Raw genomic sequence first — 5,893 nt, 5'->3', positions numbered from 1 at the left:
TATTATAATATTTGTAAATTATTGCAAATAATTTTTGGTAAATTGTATAGCAAATAACTTTCTTCAGAGTGCATTTAAAAAATGTCATTTTGATGAAACCTAAAGAAAGTATAAATATTTTCCAAAGATCTAAATCTAAGTTTTATGGGGAAATAGTAAAAAGAGAAAGACAAAATACTGCTATGTGAACAATGGAAATATTTATATATTTAAAGATCACTGAAAGAAATAAAATAGTTTAAACATACATTAAAGATAATGTGTCAATATATTAATATAGCAAAATATAATAATTTAATAAAAATAGTAATGACTCAGTAGGGAAATTATTTTCCCTACTGAGGGAAAGTTTGAACATAGATTTCACAAAACCAAAATGAAAGAAAGACAATATGGTAAGTGGAAAATGCATATAAATATTTAAATATTTATAATAAAAAGTTATAAATAAAACAGCTTTCTACTTTTCAACTCTAATATTTCTAAAACTTAGAATTCAATAACAATATCAATAATAAATTTAGGATGCAGAAAAAGTGAATATATTTATATGCTCTTCAGCACAGAAATAACTACAATAGACATGAAAACTACATATCTTTCAAACATTTAAATTTTTATTACTATTGACTTCATCATTTACTTCCAAGATTCTTATCTTAAAACTATAGCCAGGACACAATAGCTGAACAGGTGCAAGAAGGAGAAGGGGACTATATCCATGAATATATATAGGTTTGAGAGATATTATTTCTACATATGTGTTTACATGTGCTACAAATATATCCTTGAATATAGGAGAGCATATTGTTGTTGTTAGGTGGCATCGAGTCATGTCTGACTCATAGCAGCCCTATGTACAGCAAACGAAAACTGCCCAATGTTGTGCCAGCTCCATGATCTCTGTTATACCTGAACCCATCATTGCAAACACTGTGTCAATCCTCGTTGAGGGCCTTCCTCTTTATCATTGACCCTCCACATTACCAAGCATGATATACTTCTCCAATGAATGGATGACCAAAGTAGGTGAGAAGAAGTGTGGCCATTCTTGTTTCCAAGGAGCTTTCTGGCTGCATTTCTTCCAGGACAGATTTGTTTTTTAGCAATCTATGGTACATTCAGCACTCTTCGCCAACAACACAATTCAAAATCATTGATTCTTCTTCATTCTTCCTTTCTTATTGTCCAGCTTTCACATGCACATGAGGCAATTGAAAATACCATAGCTTGTGCCAAGCATATTTTAATCTTCAAGGGTACATCTTGCTGACTTGAAAGACATCTTTCATATTCACTTTGCCCAGTGCTATGCATCATCTGATACCTTGACTGCTGCTTCCATTGCTGTTGATTGTAGAACCAAAACATATGAAGTCTTTGACAACTTCAGTCTATTTATTGTGATGCTGCTTATCAGTCCAGTAGTGAGGATTTTTGTTTTCTTTATATTGAGGTGTAATCCATACGGTAGACTGTAGTCTTCAATGTTCATCAATTAGTGTTTCATGCCATCCTCACCTTCTATGAGCAAAGTTGAGTTGCCTGTATAACGTAGGTTGTAAATGAGTCTTCTTTCAATCCTGATACTATGTTCTTCCTCATATAGTCCAGCTTCTCAGATTATTTGCTCAGCATACAAGTTGAATAAGTATTGTGAAAGGATACAATTCTGACACACCCCCTTCTTGATTTTAAACCATGCAATGTCCCCTTGTTCTGTATGAAAAAACAGCCTCCTGGTCTACATACAGTTCCTCATGAGTACCATTAAGTGTTTTGTAATACTATTCTTCTCAATGTTATCCATAATTTGCTATGATCCACACAATGAAATGCTTTTATATAGTCAATAAAACACAAGTAAACACCTTTCTGGTATTCTTTGCTTTGAGCCAAGATCCATCTGACATCAGCAATAATATCCTTTGTTCCATGTCTTCTTCTGAATCCAGCTTGCATTTCTGGAAGTTCTTTGTCAATATACTGCTGCAATCATTTTTGAATTATCTTCAGTAAGATTTTACTTGTGTGTGATATTAATGATATTGTTTGATAATTTCCACATTCTGTGGGATCACATTTCTTTGGAATGGGCACAAATATGGATCTTTTTCAGTCAGCTGTCCAGGTGGCTGTTTGCCAAATATCTTGACATAGCCAAGATTTTGAGTAAGTGCCTCCAGCATGGCATCTATTTACTGAAACATCTCAGTGGGTATTCCATCAATTCCTGGAGCCTCATTTTTCATCACTTCCTTCAGTGCAGCTTCAACATGTTCCTTCAATACCATTGGTTCTCGACCATATGCCACCTATTGAAATGGATGGACATCAACCAACTCTTTTTGATAAAATGATTCAGTATTCTTTCTATTTTCTTTTGATGTTTCAATATTTCGCCCATAGAATCTTCAATAGTGCAACTCGAGGCTTGAATTTTGTCTTCAGTTCTTTCAGCTTGAGAAATGCTGAGAGTGTTCTTCCCATTTCGTTTTCTAGCTCCAGGTCTTTGCTCACTCCATTATAATAATTAACTTTGTCTTCTCCAGCTGCTCTTTGAAATCTTCTGTTCAGCTCTTTTATTTTGTCATTTCTTCCATTTGCTTTAGCTACTTTTCACTCAAAGGCAAGTTTCATTGTCTCGTCTGATGTCCATTTTGGTTTTTTCTTCCTTTTCTGTCTTTTTAATGAATGTTTGCTTTCTTCATGATGATGTTCTTGATGTCACTCCACAATTCCTCTCGTTTACAGTCATTGGTGTTTAATGGATCAAATCCATTCTTCAAATGGTCTCTCAATTCAGGAGGGATTTAATCAAGGCCAGATTTTGGCTCTCGTTGACTTGTTTTAATTTACTTCAATTTCAACTTGAACTTGCATATGAACAGTTGATAGTCTGTTCCACAATCAGCTCGTGGCCTTGTTTTGGCCAAAGATATTGAAATTCTCCATCACCTCTTGCCACAGATATAGTCAGTCTGATTCCTGTGTATCCATCTGGTGAAGTCCATGTGTATAGCCATTCTTTGTGTTGCTGAAAGAAATGTATTTGCAGTGAATAAGTCATTGGTTTGTGAAATTCTGTCATGCTATCTCCAGCCTTATTTCTATCACTAAGGCCAAATTTTCCCACTACTGGTGATTCTTCTTTGTTTCCAGCCTTTGAATTATAATCACCAGTGATAATCAGCATATCTTAATTGCATGTTTGGTCAATTTCAGATTGCAGAAGTTGGTCAAAACCTTCACCTTCCTTATCTTTGGATTTGGTGGTTGTTGCCTCAATTTGGATAATAAGCAGTATTAACTGGCCTTCCTTGTAGGCATATAGCTATTATTCTATTACTAACAGCTTTGTACTTCAGGGTAGATCTTGCAACATTCCTTGTGATGATGGATGCCATGTCATTCCTCTTCCACTTGTCATTTCCAACATAATAGATCATATGTTTGTCTTATTCAAAATGACCAAAACTGGTCCATTTCAGCCCACTAATGCCTAGAATATCAATCTTTATGTGTTCCATTTCATTTTTGATAACTTCCAATTTCCCTAGATTTATACTTCATACTTTTTGTGTTCTGTTTATTAATGGATGTTTCGGGCTATATCTTCCTATTTTGAGTCATGCCACATCAGCAAATGGAGGTTCCAAAAGCTGTACTTTATCCATATCATTATGGTCAGTTCTACTATGTTGAGGCAGCTCTTCACAGTGGTATATTGAGTGTCTCCTGACCTGAGTAGAGCATATGGGGACAAAGTTATGAGAACTTCTTAGCCATAACCAAACACCTCAAGGGAATGAGTTATTGGGCCGAGGGGCTTGGGATCATAGTCTTGGGAGACATCAAGGTCAATTCTCATGACATAGTCCACAAAGAAATTATTCTACATCCTATTTTGATGAATTATGATTGGGGTCTTAAAAGCTTATATGTGGTCATCTGAGATGTAACTATCAGTCTGTCTGTGTTCAGAGCATAGCAGAAGATAATCAAAGACACATGGAAACATTTAGTCCAAAGGACTAATGGACCATGTGAACCCCAGCCTCTGTGACCCTGAGACCAGAAAAACTACCTGGTCCCCAACTACCACTACTGACTACTCTGAAAAGGATCGTATTAGAAGTCCTGGATAGAGTGGGGTAAAATGAGGAACAAAATCATAAAAAAATGCCATGCTTACTGGTCAGATAGAGACTGGTGGAATCCTCAAGACTATAAGCCTTTGGACCAAATACTGAACTAAAACCCCTTCTTGGGTTTCTGAGGCAGTATCACTACAGAAGTAGGATTTCCCAACCTTCCTTCTGAGGAGTTGCTGGGGGGTTTGAACCACCAGCCTTCTGGTTAGCAGTCAAGTGCTTTAGCCACTATGCTACCAGAGCTCCTATTAATAAATAACTAAACTATAAGCAGGAATTTTGACTAAGATATTTGTGACAACATAAATGTTTATCACAAAGTTATAGAATAGTGAAATATTGAGAAATGAAATGACCAAAAAATATGATCTATGGAAGGCACAATTTTAATAGAGCTATAAAACAGATTGTATGTAGGTAGTCATTAAAAATTTACTGTGTGGTAAATGTGTTCATAATATAATTGTAGATGAAAGTAGAAATATGCATAGCTGTGTGTGTATTAGGAGCTCTGGTAGCATAGTGGCTAAGACACTTGCCTGCTAACCAGACGGCTGGCGGTTCAAACCCACCAGTCACTCCTCGGAAGGAAGGTTGGGCAATCCTACTTCCGTAGTGACACTGCCTCGGAAACCCAAGGAGGGGTCGCTATGAGTTGGGGCCAACTCGACGGCACATAACAACAACAACAACAACGTGTGTGTATTGTGCACTCTGAATTGTTAACAAATTATATGTAAATATTTATATTTATTTACACCCACCACCACCACCCCCAAAAAAAAAGAAAGAAAGAAAGAAATAGATTAGAATGATAAGCATTAACATCCTTAAGATTCCTTTATGGTTTTTTGTGTTTCTAATTTTTCTAATTATTCTGACTTTATTGTTATAAATAGTAAAACTTAACAAAGAAAGGATAATGTTATAAGGAAGAAACTCTTTCATGTGATATTATCCTTTGTTTTGATGTGCAATTTGAATGCTTTTGAATTGCAACATTAGGTTGGGTGTGAATCTGTAACTCTTTGAGCATGTGCTTACAACAGCTAATTTTAACATATCAAATAAGAGTTTTAGACAAAGACCTAATTCCAAACCACCATTGCTTGTGAAATTCTGTTACTCTTTCCTCTTTGTTCCATCCTTCATGAACTTCTTACAAAAATGGCTTTAGTGTAGTACAAATTCCTATTTTCAATTCATACTTACTGTTTAGTTCTAGTTTTTAGTTATGATATTGTTTGGGTACCCCATTATTTCCCACACCTTAATCTTCCATGGTAATATCAGTATCTCCACTTTCAATGAACCCATTGATGACTTTTTCACTGCTGCATTTGACCCTGCTGATCACTCTCTCCGTAAAGACCCTTTTTCTTCCATGATGCTACTCAGCTATTTCTTCTCAGATATTTCCTTTATTTATTTTCTCTGGATGCCTTCATTTTTCTTTCCTCTGTTGGCTCCCCTTTTACTTAGCCTAACAAGTAGGGTAGAGCCGCTTATGGGAAATATCAGGTAGGAAAATATATTAAGACTGTAAAATGCTAAAATGGTTTGCAATCAAATCCAATGCACAAAAGTTATTCACAGATGATTAACTTTATTCAATCCCAGTATTAACAATAAAATTGGGAGAAATCGGTGAGAAAATCAGATCTGTGAATATTTACTTCCTTTACAATGACTGTGAACATGTCAGAGATAGTGTAATGAATCAGTTTAAAAAAAAAAAA

This window comes from Orycteropus afer, unplaced genomic scaffold (genome assembly GCF_000298275.1).
Source record: "Orycteropus afer afer isolate SDZICR_OR568_19922 unplaced genomic scaffold, OryAfe1.0 scaffold00787, whole genome shotgun sequence".
Classification (NCBI taxonomy): Eukaryota; Metazoa; Chordata; class Mammalia; order Tubulidentata; family Orycteropodidae; genus Orycteropus; species Orycteropus afer.
Note: the sequence above shows the minus strand (reverse complement) of the source record.